This window comes from Cynocephalus volans, chromosome 6 (genome assembly GCF_027409185.1).
Source record: "Cynocephalus volans isolate mCynVol1 chromosome 6, mCynVol1.pri, whole genome shotgun sequence".
Classification (NCBI taxonomy): domain Eukaryota; kingdom Metazoa; phylum Chordata; class Mammalia; order Dermoptera; family Cynocephalidae; genus Cynocephalus; species Cynocephalus volans.
The window spans coordinates 70,892,185-70,908,985 of record NC_084465.1 but is presented as its reverse complement, the minus strand read 5'-3'; positions in this window follow the sequence as shown (position 1 = coordinate 70,908,985).

Sequence of the window (16,801 nt, the reverse complement as noted above, 5' to 3'; positions counted from 1 at the left end):
ATCATTGTATGAATATGTTGTTGAGGTCACAGTCAGAGCATGCTCTTTAATTCTTCCTGCCTTGGGGTTGCTTTAGTTTGGTCTGGAGTCTATGATAAGGGATTCTTGGGGTGGGTCCCCATGGAAGAGAAAAGCTGGCCAGGAGAAAGTAGAGTGGCAGCTTGGCAGGGAGGTGGTTAGATGTGGCTCTAGACCTGTGCAGTGGATAAACCATTAACACCAAGCACATACCTGTCAAGTGTTCTAAGTACCTTATTTTATTAACTCATTCAGTCTTCACTGAGGAAGTGTGGCAGATTTTATTTTCTCAAAGTGGCCATGGCAATACTCCTGGCCCCACGTACTTGTCCAGAGCCTTGCTGCTCGTCTGAAGAAGTGGTCTATTTCTCCTCTCCTTGTGCCGGGCAGGATTTTATGATGGCCTTGACTAGGAGAATACAGTGGAAATGATGCTGTGTGACTTCTGAGACTTGGTCACAAAAGGTGAATTGGCTTCTGCTCTTTCTCTTTTGATGCATATAATAAGGAAGCCCAGGCCACACAGAGAGGCCAGATGTATGAGTTTGGGCTGACAGCCCCAGTAAAGGTCTCAGTCAACAGCCAACATCGACCACCAGGTAACTGAGTGAGTGGCCCTTCAGGTGATTTCAGCTCCTTGTCTTTGAGGCTTCAACCTGAGGCCCCAGCATGAGGAGCAGAGACAAGCCATTGCTGCTGTTCTCTCTCTGTCCAAGTTCCTCATTCACAAATCCATGAGCATGAATTGTTTGACACTATTAATTTTTGGGGTGGTTTCTTGCACAAGAATACTAACTGAAACAAGTAAACACCATTACCCTTGTTTTACGCAGGTCAAATAAGTTGCCCACAACCATTCAGCTAATTAGTAAGTGGTGGATCCCCAAGTTAGCCAGATAGGTTGGCTGCAGAGCCTTCATGTTGCTCTTTCCTGGCTGTTCTTGCATTGTCAGCATGAAAATACAGCCTGGCTCTCTGCTGTGAATTGGGAGACTAAGGGAAAGGTCCTTCTCATGGCTTTTGTTGGGAGCAAGAATGGTGAGAGCACGGTGATGCTAACAAAGCACAGGCTAGGTGATGCTCAGAAAACCATCCCCAAATTTCAGTGCACTACACAACAAAAGGAATTTTTTGCTCAAACTATGTGTCCATCTTGGCATCTGGGGCTGTGCTCACTGTTGAGAGGGCTACAATCACCATGGGACTCAGGTGGTGAAGGCACGGTCTTGACACATACCATCAGCAAGGCAGGGGTGGAGAAAGTGGTGATCATGTACCGAAACCTAAGCTTCCCCTCCAAAGTGACATGTTACTGTTGCTCACATTCCACGCAAGTCACAGGGCCACCCCTAACTTCACGGGGGTGTGTGCCAGAAAAGAAGACGAAATATTTGGAGGACAGCACTAATGACTCTCAAAATCCACCCTTCAGTCATCAAATATTTGGCTTACTCTCTTTCCTACATAAGAAATAATACTCACCCCCTTATCAAGGGTGACAACCTGAGAATTCCGTTCTGTCATTGCCTCAAGCCCAGAGAGAGTTTAGGATCTCTGGGTGATACACTGATGTGGAATTTTGTGTTTCAGGGCCGGAGGTGTCACTTCTTCATGAACTAAGAAAACTCACCTGCTTCCTACCTGTCCAATAAATAATAGAGCAGCAATAGAATAACTGCAACACCACCAACAAAACACAGTTGAAAAGGATAGAAGGGGAGACATAGAGCAAACCTTGGCCAGTCATTTGAGGACTCCCAAGTCCAGCAGAGAATTGCTCTTCAAGGGTCACAGCAGCTAAGACAACAGTGTGTTGGCAGGAGGTAGGAATGGAAGAGCTGGGGGAATCAGTACCTGAGCACAGGTGAGAAATGTGGACACCTTTGAAGAGGGAGGGCTAATTTCTAGAAATAAAGCTACTTTGGCTCATGCCATGGTGACTTTGGTTGCACACAGTGAGTTAACATTTATTGATCATCCTTCCCGAGTGCCAAGGTTTGCTCTAAAAGTTATAATCAATCTTCACAACTGCCCTGAGAGATCTGTACTGAGCTCATCCACATTTTATGGATAAGGAAAGCGACATAGATGGATTATGTTGCATACTCAAGGTCACATAGCTAATAAGTAATAGAAATGGGGTGTTTGTTTCCAGGTTCCAGGGATTTAGAGACTTTGTCTTTTACCCCTTCTCTGTGTTACCTTTCAAAGGGATATGTGGAATATAATTATGTGCATGGAAAAAATGAAATTCCATAATTTTCTCTAATTCTACATTTTTAATAAATTTAATAACTTATTTTACTCATCTACTAATTTAAGCATAAGATAATTTCTGTACTTCAATTAAAAAAATTTGTAATGGACATGCACATGCACGCATCACTCATGCGATTTAGGTTTCCGTGATTTAGTTCTTGTGTGACATTTTCTATGGCTACTTACCTGATTTCAGGCCCTACCTAGCCAGTAAATGGATGCCAGGCAATTAACTCATAGTCCTTTTTGCAACTTGGTGAATTTTTAATAACACTAGGGGGAAAAAGCAATACCTATACGTTGTAAGTATATTTTAAAAATTGGGCGTTGCAGAATAGGGTTGATTTCTGAGGCTAATAATGTAATATATAAAACCACAAGGTGGCAGCACAACATGTTTTTATCGTCAGACAATTTTATGTGTTTCTCAAAGGTTGTAGTATGGAGAAACTATTTTATGCTAAATTGAAGAGATGGCATGTTCACCTCATAGACTAAATCCCAGCACAGAAACTGATAGTTTGCTATAGGTAACTGTGAGCAGTTTTAACTTGCTAACAGCATATTACTGTTGTACAGGCCAGTGTAAGCTTGTATACGATATATGTATTTTTTTCTGAACCTTTTCTTTCCTTCCCCTTTAATCCACTATCCTAAGCATATCTGCACAAAGTGAGTCCTTATAAAAGTGAGATTCCTTATACTCTGGAAGGTGCATGACCCCAGATCTGTTTTTATTTGCTTTTGGAATTCAGTAAGAAAATCTATATAAACAAACAGTCATTTTCATAATCACCGGCTCTACCTAACCCCGATTCACCTCAGTTTATTCAAATGCAGGTAAAAGAACCTGCACTGAACACTTTGTTTACACATAATATCAGCTAACATGCACTGATCACCTACTTTGTGCCTAATACTGGTCTAAGACTATACTCAGTCTCTGTAACAATCCTGAGAAGTACCCACATCCCATTTTATGGTTGAAGAAATGGAGTACAAACAGCCTAAACATTGAAAGAGAAGATGGTCAACTCGTGGCCAATGGAGTTGTCTGTCGATTATAATGAACACCACAGTAAAGAGTCCTATATCAGCAATGCGATGTTCGCATGTGGTTAGCTGACCCCCAGAAACTTGGTGAACCCCCATTATAATGATCGTCATCCTGTGCAAGAAGTGACTCCTTAGTTCTTACCAAAAAAGTGGTAACTTCTCTCCATTAAACTTATACTTTATGGGGTTGAACTCAGGGCTGTGGTTTTAGTGGGAATGCTAGAAATTATGGAGCAGGAAGTTTGAAAGAGGAAAGGCAGGGAAGAAGCCTGGGTGTGTGTTGATCTCTTTCAAGGAGTGAGAAGAAAACAGTTGAAAAGAATGATTCATTATTGGGTAAAGTGGCAGGGTTTCTCTGGCTATGGATCAAGTAACCAGATCAAATTCTGTGACCTACTGGCTTGGCATCTTTGCTAAAAAACACTGAATGCAACATGTATCGATCCTATTGTGCTATCCTCTGACCAAACCACATGCTGTTGTATTTGACAGGGGTTAGCAGGGTTGTGTGGCTCTTAGATGACCACAAGGTGAGGCAAGATGCTATTCACCTGGATATGTTCCACAAGCTTCTTTTTGGGAATTTTTTTCGTGTGTGTGTGTCAGTTTTAATATCTGAGTCCTGTGTGTGTGTATGTGTGTGTTTGTAGTTTAGCACTTACTATGGTCATAGACTAAAACCACAACCCCAGGTGATGACCTCGTGAACATCTTAGTCATACTGTATCACATGATTTGTATTGTCACAGACCTTAGTTTGCATTTCAAAGCAAGCTCTCTTCCATCAGCCTGATGTTAAAATACTCCATGCCTATGGCTCCTTCCTAATTCTGTGACTCACGCTGGGTGGTGGTGGCGAACGGTGGTCTCCCCAACTTAGATCCCCAACTAAGATAGGGAATAGAAGAGAAAGTGGGTTTGGTGGAATGTAAGTTCTGTTTGGGCAGCAAAGTTTGTGATGACAGCAGAGGGCATGTGGACCATGTGATATGCAATGTCATACATTACCACCCAGCCAGAAATTGAACACTCAGTTGCTGAGAGGGGCCAGGCAGGCGTCCATGGTAAAGCCACCCTGGGCTGCAGTAGAGAGCCATGGCCAAGGGCAAAGCACAGGCTGCTCCTCAGACTCAGCCCTTCAATGTCACATGGCAACACTGGTGTTCTTTGTAAGAAAATTCAGATATATAGATTTTTGTGAAAAATCTCCTGATTTTTAAATATTGATTAAAATGTTTTATATGTGCCAAACAAACATGTCTTGTGTGCTAACATTAATCTACATATAATCCATTCAGAATAACTCAACACACAGATCAGTAGCCCTCCCTCAACTCCCTTCTTAACATGAAGGCCAGCACATTGTTAACTACAAGAAGGGATTGTTTTGCAGTTTTATTTTGTTCATTCATTCAGTCATTCCTCCAACAAGTCTGTGTTGAGTGCCTTCTTGTGCCAGGCATTATGCTGCCCACTAGAGAATAAAGGTTGTGTGTGTAGGGCAGGAAAAATATCTTCTCCTCACACATCTGAGGTCCATGGCTGAGGACCCTACAAAATAAGAAAGGCCCCTATTAATGAGAGAAAATCATACAAACTCACCTACTATATGTTTTATGTGACATGGGAGACTTCATAGGAAATGAAGACTTGAAGAAATAGTTAAACCTGAGCGTGGTTTGTAATAGGCTTGATAGAGTGGACAGTCGTGGAGAAAAATGATAGAACAAAAAGGACATGATCTAAGGGAAATACACTAGGGGAAATATAGCAAGGCCTGTCTGTTCAGATTCTTTGTGATCCTTCATCTCCAAAGATAAGGATGTTCCTTTCCTCCAGGTACAGAAAGGGCATCTCTCACATCAGGGTCTTATGAACTGTTTCGGGAAAAGGTTAGATTTTATAACCCGCTTCAGGGAAGGACAGGGTGAAGGTCAAAGAGACCTTCTGCCTCCCCATATACCAAAGTGACATATTTTGAAGTAGCTTGCCCTGAACCCCATAATATGTACATGCTCTGACATATATAGGTGTTTTGATTCTCTTGTCTCTAACTGTAAAATTTTAATTCCCAGTGGTCATGAACCACAGTGCTTTAACTTTAAACATGTTATAGAGCTTAACTTGGAATCTGGGAGTAACGGGCAGTTAATAAAGACGTTGGTTGTTTTACTTACCATTTTGTGTTCATTCAGAAGACATCTACTGTCTCTATTTTGCAGAAAAAGACATGAAGACTTTTTTATTCTGTGGAACAACTGGCTAGAGCAAAGGAAATAGAGTCAGTCTCAATCTGCCATCCATTCTACTTGCCTCTAACATTAAAACCTCATCAGATGGTGTTTTACATGGGACAGTGACAGAAATGTCAGCCCTTCAGACTCATATCTGATTTCCCACTAGGCACCTCCATGTGTCCTCTGCTGTCACCACGAACTCGCCCAATGCAGGACTTGCACTTTCCCCTCCCCACTATCTTTTTTATTCCCTGTCTCAGTTGGGGATTGGAGTTGGGGAGACCACCTCCCCCACCCCCATCAGCCACAGCGAGGCACAGAATTAGAGAGGAGCACTGGGTAAAGTGAACTTCAAAGCCAAGGTAATGGATGAAAGCTCCCTTTGCAATGCAACCTAAGGTCTGAGAAAGACACAGACAGTATGGTCTTTGACCACACTGACTCCTAGTCACATGCAGATCACTCATGTCTTTCAATTTTGACATTGTGATGATGTATTTGTCAAGGTAGGAGGGTGGAATATGTTTTATTTAGCAGTTGTGTTTGCTTGATTCATAACTTTCAATCATTTAAATATATGGAATGTGGGACTCCATTGGTACTCTTGTCCCAGTCCCCATATGTTAGTAAGGTCAAAGTGATGCTAGCCATGGAGGTGACAATACCCCACTTGGACCCTGTGGCATAATGGATAGGACATTCATGGTTGTTGTGAGAGATGTCTGAGGCTTTCTTTTTCAAATTCTAAGGGATGACCAGAGAAAAACAAAACCAGACCATAGTAGGAGTAGAATTTCCTGAAGAGCCTCCTGCTCTGCTGCCTTTTAGGTTCAAAGGCTTCCCACGCTCCTCTGCTTAGAGGCAAAAACAAGCAGAGGAGTGAGAATGGCTAGGACGGTTCACAAATGGAACGGGAGACAGTGAAAACATGTGTGATGTGGGAGAAGGTTTGGGACTTGCTCACTTCTGAGAGAAGAGTAGCAGCCTGGCAAGATGGGGGCGCTGGGAGTGGGACTGGATGTAAAACTCCAGGAGGTCCTGGGGAGAAAGGAGTAACACGGGGCAGAGAAAGTGGGTCCAAACAGGATGCTTTTCAGGGGCCTAGGGTCACATCTAAAAGGGGTAGGCAGCAAGGTTAGTACTTTCATAGAGTGTAAGAAATGAAAAAGTTAGACAGAGATTATTGACTTTCCATCCCCATCTCCTACATCTGTACTATTTCGATCTTATCTCTGGAAACTCTGGTAAGGAGCTGCTTAACCTTTGTGTGTGTTTCTTGGGCAAGATGCCCATCAGCAGAGGGAATGGGGTAGTCCCGTAGTCCCCAGTCCCTCCTTGAGAGCAGGCTCAATGATCCCCATCCCAGAAAAGAGCGACAGATCTGCGTCATTGCTCTAAAGGTAAGAAACCTAATGGGATCATAAATCTGGAATACAGAGATGACCAACCTTTCTCTCTGCCTTCAGGGTCACCAAAGCGGTGCGCGTCACCCGAGGCAAGGCACAAGGTGATCTACTGGAGTACAGGAAACATAGAACTTCTGCTTTTAGTTTTTCCCTTTTTGTTAGTTTGTCTATTTTGTACATCATTTACAAAATGTCTGGCATGTTAGTACATTAATAATTAAATGTATCTATATAGTGTGCTCTAAATTTTTCATCGATGGTGAATGTTTATGGATACAATCAGAAATGTGAAGATAGTGGTCCTTGTAGATAAAGTTCACACTCCCTACACGCAGCCGACAAGGAGTCCTCGTATGGTTAGGCTGCATGTGTGTCTCTCCAGCCATAACTCCCCGGGCTTCCTCTTGTGCACTCAAGCAATTCCAAACTGTCTGCAGTTTTGACACACACAAGGCAGTGAGGAAAGCAGATGATAGGACAGGGGAAAAGCTAAGCAAAGATGAAGTTACTGCTGCAGTCCAGCCTTAGCCTGCTGCCACGGGGAGTATGAACAGCATCATAAAGTTATTCCACCTTTTGTCAAAGGCCCTGGGCTCTTGCATGCCTGGGTATCAACACAGATATACAGGCATGAAAGATGCCCGTGGGGGAAGGCAAGGCCTTCTGGGAACTTTCAGGTGAGGAAGCGCCCATCAGCTGAGGGCAATTTTTTGGAGAAAGCTGCAGCTATGACTATTGGTGGCTCCCATCCCTGGTGGCTGGGGAACTTGGGGTACCAACCTGGTAAAGGGGATGTGGTGGACAGAGCACCAGCAGCATTACTGCATTTTGCGACATTGATACTTAAAAATGTGCAGTGACCTTTACAGAAATTATAACCATGTGAGAAAACTGCTGTTGTAGTCTCCATCAACACGCTAACCAGAAGCTTGATAAAATTTCTAGTCTTGTGTATATATTTTTTCCCTTTAAACACTGTTTTATTTTTTGGTTAGCTAGTCTTTCTAAAACCTGGCTTTTTTCCCCCTAAATACTGTAGTCTCTAAGTCTTCCTTCATACCTAGATAATTTCTCTTCACCTTTAAGACTTACTTCAGATGCCAGGTTATCTGGGAGGCCTCCTCTGATCCTTCTAAAGCTGGGATGTTTTCCTGCTACTCAGTCCTCATGAAACCTGATACGAGTATATTCCTGTTATTACACTAGAGCAATGTTGTAGAATTATCTTGCTATGTGTCTGAGTCAGTCAGGCTTTAACCGGGAAAACAGAAGCCTCTTTATGTTTTGGGGCATAAAGGATTTGCTGCTAGGAATGAGGGAAGAACTAGGGGTGGGTAATGAAGGCCAGGGAAGCCCAGGAGACGGAAGCTGACACTGAAGATCTCATCCTGGAGTGAAGTGCAGGTGGTTCTCAGAAACTTGCAAGGAAGCTGCTTCAAATCTTAAGCATCTCCAAGAAGTCCTCCATCCTGTCCCACATGCAGCAGGGACACACGTTGGTCCTCTTGAGCTCACCTGGGAGCCACTTGTAGTCTCTCATTTGCTCCAGAGTTTGCAGTTGCCTCTAGAGAATATAGCTTCTCTTTCCCTCTGCCTTCCGGGTCTCAAACAACTTTCTCTATGAGCAGCTCCACATCCCAGGAACAGGAATTGCAGGAGATGTTCTTAAAAGGGACGGTGGTGATGTGCGGTTGACAACAGATAATCCAGCACATATCTCATGATAGCTGTCAAAAGACAAAATTTCAACAAATTTAGTTAAATGATCTAATTGACTTTGCGATTTATTAATCAGGTAACATCTCATCTAAAAATAGAAGGTTGCTCTGTTGGGCATGGTGGAACAGTTGGTTTGTATAAGGTAGCTTGAGCAGGAACAAGGAAACAGCATAATACAAAAAGCAGACATCAGGTTACTTCAGGTTACTTTTCTTGCAAGGGCTAAAGCAGAAGGAGCATGTAGGATCATGTTGGCTAAAACTGGCCTGTTTGGGGATTTGGCTACTAGCTTTCTCTCCTGATTTCTCAGAAATAACAACTTTGTTTCGGTTTGGTGATATGGAACTTTGGCATGAGGGACTCCATTTTTGATAGGTCTGTTGGGGACTAATGCAGGACTAGTTGGGGGACTCAACACAATAAATAGCCTCCTATAAATTTTGTTTAACATACATTATGAGCTTTTTACTAGCTGGAGAATGTATCTTATTCATATTTATGTTTTCACTGCTTAGTGCAGTTGCTGGAAAATAGAGGTGCTCAAAGTGTTCATTAAATGGCTGAAAAAGTTAATGAGGAGAGAACAGTATCTCCCTGAAACCAGGTGATTTTGTTTGCATCATAAACAATGCTTAAGTTTCCAGAAGAGCCTTGCATTTGGCAATTTATGGTAGAGATAATGGCGATTGAGAATGATATATTTTCCAGGCTGAACAGAACAGCCACATTTCTGAAATCTAAAATTCTAGGTAGGAAGGAACTTTTGCAATTCATGGCATTGAAGCTGGTGAAGCATGTTAGCCAGAGAGCCAATCTCTATGGTATTACTTTTAAATTCTTTCCAGTGCCTGGGAACCATGTGCATGTTAAGTGAGCTACCACTAGGTGGCACTCTTGCTTGCTGCTGTAGGTCACTGCCTTTTTTAGACAGAATTGACCGTAACGGAGCCAGAAAGGTTACAACTCAAAGTGCTAAACTGTCCCTCAAGTTATACCTATAACATTGATGTTAATTGATATAAGATTCACAAATCGCTTCAAACAAGCACTAGAGCAAATATAAAAATCAAAGTACAAATTATAGCCTAATGTCGTTGTCTATAATGCTTTGACTAGACGAGTTCAAGTACAACTGGCACTAGAATCTTGCTCTAAGTGTCTCCAGGGGATATTCTCCCCAGTTACCCGATCCCTGTTTCCCACGTAAGGGGGAGTGATTCAGAAGCTTACTCTCTTACTTCTGAAATCTACAGGGTATCACTTTTTTATGGGGGAGAACCCCCAGCAGGTGAGTAGGCTCTTGAACTAGCTCCAATTATGGCTAAGAAAGAGCTGATCATGTCAAATAGAGCAAACTTGCTACAGCATGACAAAAATCGTTCTTAAGATCTGCAAATTTCTTTCTAACCAAATGAAGGTCTTCCCTATAACTTCTTACACTTTAAAAAAAGTTATAAAAGTAATACATACTCATTGTGTAAAACCTAGAAAATAAAGATAGGCAAAGAAAAAAAAAAAAAAGAAAAGCGTAATCTCAGCCCTATTAACCAATAAATATTTTAGTAAATGTTTGTCCTTTATTATTTATTTATTTATACACGTGATTAACTTGGTACACTCTTAATGTACACTCTATGTTCCAGGCATCATGCTTGGTTTTGCGTTTGCAAAGAAGAGCAAGATAGTCTTTCTTTACGAGACAGCTTCTCTGTCTGTCTGTCTGTCTGTCTGTCTCTCTATATATGAGGGTAGCTCAAAAAAGTTTATGAGAAGATTGGTATTATCTTTTAATTTTATTTTTCCATGAACTTTGTGAAGTGCCCTTATATATGTGTGTGTGTATATAAGTATAAACGTTTTAGAAAAAGGGTATCATATTTTACAAATTGTTTTGTATCCTGTTTTGTATCTTGCTTTTTTTCTCTTACTGATATACTAATAACATTTTTACATGTCACAGAATATTTTTCAAAGGCATTATTTTAAATTTATATTTTATTTTCTAGATATACTATAGTTTATTCCCTAATTTTTCCATTCTTGAAAATGTAAGTTGTATCTACTTTTTTCCGCAAAAAATAATGACTCAATGAATAATGTTGTAGTCAGATCTTTGCTCACAACCGCAATTATTTTCCTAGTCTAAATTCCCAAAGGTGGGGCTGATGGATTTGATGGATTAAATGACTTGCAAAATTTTAAGGCTTTGGTAGTTATGGCTCAATTTCTTCCATCAGGGCTACATCATTTTTTGTTTCTATTCTCTCACTTTGAATCCTCACCAACACTATTTTCATTTAAATATAATTTTCATTCCATAGGTAAAGATATTATTTCATTTTTAAAATTTATGTTATTTATATTCCTTTGATTACTAATGAGGTTGAACATATTTTCTTACATTATTAAGCATTTTTCTTATTTTTTGAATTGCTTGCAGATTTCCTCAATCTAGTTTCTTATTGGGCATTGTTTTTTCTTACTGATATGTAGGGATTCTTTTCATATTTAAGTTATTTATTTATTTATTTTTTAAAAATTTTATTTTGTCGATATACAATGTGGTTGATTATTGTGGCCCATTACTGAAACCTCCCTCCCTCCTCTCTCTCCTCCCTCCCACCCAACAATGTCCTTTCTGTTTGCTTGTCGTATCAACTTCGAGGAATTATAGTTGTTATGTCTTCTTCCCCCCCCGTCCGTTTTTTTTTTTTTTTGTGTGTGTGTGTGTATGTGTGTGTGTGTGAGTGAATTTATTTATTTATTTTTAGCTCCCACCAATAAGTGAGAACATGTGGTATTTCTCTTTCTGTGCCTGACTCGTTTCACTTAATATAATTCTCTCAAGGTCTATCCATGTTGTTGCAAATGGCAGTATTTCATTCTTTTTTATAGCTGAGTAGTATTCCATTGTGTAGATGTACCACATTTTCCATATCCACTAAGTTATTAACCTCTGCAATATGTTTTTAGTTTGTCTTTTGTATTTTACTGTTTTGTCATATAGAATTTAACCTTTCTTTGATTAAGCTTTTGTCCTTTAAAGTTTCTAATTTTAGATCCTCTATTGCGCGTCATTTAGCAAGAGGTAGACACAGGATGAGATTTTTATGGTTCATTACAAATTATTCTCTAAAATTAGCTCTCCTTTGTATCTTTGGTTTAGAATTTCTCTAAAGAATCTTTGACTATGGAATAGGGAAATTTCTTATTAAATCCTTCAACTCCTATTGAGAAACCTTAACAAAGGTTTTTAATTGGGAGAGAGGGCTGCCCTCGGGGCCATTTGGAAACATATGGAGGCATTTTTGGTAATCATATGACTGGGAGAATCTACTGGTACTTAGTGGGTGGGGTCCAGGAATACTAATAGTAGTCCCTGTTGAGAAATACTGAATTAGACTATCATCCAAGGGCATCTTAAAAAATATATTCTTTCTTGAAAACATAATACCAAAATATGTTTCCAGTTGACATATGGTAGTATTTTTTTTTTCCATACTGTATTCATATATCCAAACTTAATGGATTGGAACACATCAAGTCTTTGCTTTAGTAACAGATAACACAGGCTTGTGTTGAGTATAGGCACGAGACAGATAGTCAGCTTGTGACTGGTTATCAATTTGACTTATCAAGTAAGTTAAATTACTAATTTGCTCAGAAGGAGTTGCATTCTCTAGTAAAGATTGTGACCTCAGGGTTGCCAATGCAACTGCTTTTGCTCAACATTTCTTCTAATTTCTCTGGGTGCTGTTTGTTCCGATGCAAATGTAGAGGGCAGGAAATAACCAAGTCTGTTTTTATCTTTGAGTGTATTGTTCCCTGGAAATATAATTACTTTGTTCCTTTGAAATTGCCTTTGATCAAACAACAAATTGGTATAAACCAGAGGTTTTCTTTTGTTGCCTGTAGATGGCAGTGATTATTAACTTGTCATTCTAAATATAAGCTGTTGGTTTCACCCAGGAGTTCTGAAGTGTTATATTAATGGCAGGGTTTATTGTGTTCTAATAAAAATTAGTAAGATTCACATGCCACCTTTGGAAGAGAAAGCTGAATTTATATTCTTAACACTATGTCATTTAAAATATTAGTTAGCCAGACATGAAACACAAAAACCTTATTAAATTAAAATACTTCATCTGATTATGCAAAATATTGAATAGTAACAAAAGAGTTTAAGAGCAGGATTTGATTATTGTGGCCAAACTCAATGTCTCTAGGAAAACTGTATTCTAAAATGTACTTAAAGTATGATAAATTTTGTGCTCTAAATCTTAGCTCCAGAACAGGATGTAGCAGTAATGGTTGATTGCCCTTTGAAGACACTGAAGATTCCAGAATGCGGACAACAAACAATGCTGTCCAAATGGAAGGAATCATCATAAAATTAATGGAAATCAAACTACAAACATCATCTTTCTCTTATGTTAGCTCTTGGATGATGTATGAAATTTTAAAGTCATGAAGAAGATATAGTAGAACTGCAGAAGACTGGGAAGAGTCCACTAAATGATCAAGGGAAATGAATAGGAATTTTGTGAAGGCAGGTTCAAAAGATGAGTCTTCATCAAAGCAATAAAGGAGAAGTGGGAACGTGATCAGAATCAATTTGTCATGGTCATTAGACACTGCCTTACCTTTGAAAGGGGTTGATATGGTTTGGATGTGTTGTCCCTCCAAAGCCCATGTTGAAATCTGATCCCCAATGTGGCAGTGTTAGGTGTTTGGGTCATGGGTTTGGGATCCCTCATGAATAGATCAATACCTTCTCTGGGGGGTGGGGGTAGGGAGTGAGTTCTCAGTCTATTAGTTCCCTGGAGAGCTGATTGTTAAAAAGAACCTGGTACCTCCCCACCCCCTTCCTCTCACCACGTGATCTGCTTGCACCTGCTGGCTGCCCTGCTGTTTTCCGCCATGAGTAGAAGCAACCTGAGGCCCATGCCAGATGCAGCTGTCCCAGAATCATGAGCCAAGTAAACCTCTTTTCTTGATAAATTACCCAGTTTCAGGTATTCTGTTATAGCAACATAAAATCGATCTAATACAGGGGCTAATGGAGGACATTTGAAGAGAAGTATTGCTTTCAGATGTACTCATTCATGGGATCTGCATACCAAGAGTGTGCAGAAGAAATGCTTAACATCACCAATCATCAGGGAGATAAAAATCAAAACCATAATGAGATATCACCTCACCCCACTTACCATAGCTATTTTCAAAAAGAAAAAGTCACAAATGCTGAGGATGTGGTGAAAGGGGAACTGTATGGCACTGTTGGTGGGACTGTAAATTGGCACAGCCATTATGGAAAACAGTATGGGGGTTCCTCAAGAAACTAAAAACAGGATTACCTTATGATCCAGCAATCCCTTACTGGGGATATATCCAGATGAAATGAAATCTGTATGTCAAAGAGATATCTGCACACCAATGTTTGTTGCAACACTATTAATGATAGCCAAAATAAGGATCAATCTGAATTCCCATCTGCAGATGAATGGATAAAGAAAATGTGGAGATATATATATATATATATATATATATATATATATATATATATATGTATGAATGAAATACTATTTAGCCATAAAACAGAATGAAATCCTGTCATTTGCAGCAACATGAGTGGACCTGGAGGACATTATGTTAAGTACAATAAGCCAGGTACAGAAAGGCAAACATCACATGATCTTACTCATAGGTGGAATCTAAAAAAGTTGATTTTTATAAAAGTAGAGAGTATAATAGTGGTTAACAGAGGCTGGGTAGGAGAGTAGGGAACCAGCAGAGGTTGGTCAATAAGTAGAAAGTTATACTTGGACAAGAAGAATAAATTCTGGTGTCCTATTACACAGTAGGGTAACTATAGCTAATAACCAAGTAGTATATATTTCAAGATAGCTACAAGAGAAGATTTTGAATGTTATCACCACAAAGAAATGCTAAATGTTTAAAGTGATGGATATGGTATTATTCTGATTTGATTATTAAATCAATGTATAAATGCATTGAAACATCACACTGTACCCCATAAATATGTACAATTATTATGCATCAATTATAAATTTTAAAACAATTTTAAAGGAGAAAAAAACTGCATGTCTGTTGAAGTTGTTGTACCCAAATATGTGTTTACTAATAAGTTTCAAAAGGGAAAAAATGGAAGTTTTGAAGATACATCCCTGGTCTTCTAGGCTGAAGGAAGTGAATGAAGGTAGCTCCACCTTTCGACAAACCTCTCTGGGTTGTGAGATGGAACAACTTCAAGTCGAACTCAGTGCCATTGCTTATGTCTCTATTTTCATCAGAATTACAAATCAGTTTGGAAAGGTAAATTTAAAGCATCGTACTACCATGAATTCAGACAATTCACAGATATGTTGGATGGTCTTAATGGGAGGTGTCCAGAGGAGGCTTGTTAGAGTTGTCAGAGGAGATTTATGCATTAGATGTGGTCAGATTAGGTTTGTGATTCTATGAGCTTTTTTGAAATCAGTGCTGTTAAGAGCCAAAAATGAGAATCAAGATTATGAGTGGAATGAACATGAATGTAAATGTTTTGATTTAGCAATAGACAATGGAGCTGCCAACTTTATTTCCCTCTCTCCAAGTTGAAATTTCCTCAATTAATTATTTATTCAGTATATATTTACAAAGCTCTTGTTTTGAGCCTGCATTACAGGCCAACAGTAGTCTCTCAATACATGTTTTCGTGCATAAATTATGATAACTAAGAGTGAGATAAAGAAGGTCAAGTTGTAGTTTCCCTCCTCAGGTGGGCAGAAAGAAATAATGCAGAAGAGAGGAACACAGCTGAGGAGCTGGGATATAGATCTACTAAAGAAATAACCACAATACAGCATGCTATAAAATTTCCTAAGTGCTGCTTTAACATTATTCCATAAATTTTGAAATGCTGTGCTTTCATTTTCATCTGTTCAAAATGTTTTCCAATTCCCCATTTAATTTCTTTCACTTGTGGGCTTCTTAGAACTGTGTTAGTTTAAGTATTTGGCAATTTTCCCAATTTCTTTCTGTTGTTGATTTCCTATTTTAATTCCATTGTGGTCAAAAGGTATACTTTATATGATTTGAATCTTTAAATGTACTGAGTTTTTAAAAAAAATTACTTCAGAGAATGGGACTCTTTGGAACTATGTAGTCACTTAGTATAATGTCAGATTAAGTAACACTAGCTGCTAGTCCCTGTAGCAGACAACCCACAAATCTCAGTGGCTTAACATAATAAATGAATTTATAGTTTTCGTAGCCTAAAGAGTGTTTGGTGGGCAACATTTCCTGTGATGTTTCAAGACCCAGTCTCCCTCATTTAGTAGTCCCATCACCCTCTAGGTTCTCTTCAGATTTCTACCCTGGAATCTCTGCATTCAGCTGCCTGTAAGTGAAGAGAATGAAAGATATACAAGAAGTTCTAGAAGTCAATCCTGGAAGTACTTTAAATCATTTCTGCTCACTTTCCATTAGCTGGAATCCAATCACATGGCTCAATTAACTGTAAAGTGAGCAGAAAGTGTTTTTAGGGGTGTTCTCAAGAAGAAGAGACATTTATTTGGAACTATGCTTCCTTAGATGAGGACATATATTCTTGATTTCTTAAACTTTCTGAAGTTATTGGTTACTATCATCTCTAAACTAAACACCTCAAGCTTTCTTCCTGTAAAACTGCATAAAATTGCAATAAGGTCCCTATAGGCTTGCTGCTAGTCACCTGTCACTCAATATCTTCCTGGCTTTTGATGTTTCTTCTCTGCTACTGCAGGTCGTCCCACCCAGTTCACTATCAACACGAACACAGCTCTCTTTCTTCATTCTCTAACCACACTGACACAAGATAGACAATTGGTTGTAGTGATTAGAAGCAAAGATTTATTGAAGACCTCAATGGACAATCAAGAGGGAATTCCAACGTGGAAAAGATACTTGACATTGCTGTTTCAAAGCTCTAGCAACTAAACTCTACCCTAGAAGTGTGTCACTCATCATTTCTCTCCAGATCTTGGATCTGACCCATTGGCATGGTGAATCTGGAGAACATTCTAAGGCTATTTCTCATCTCCCAATTTCTTCTTTCTCCTCTTC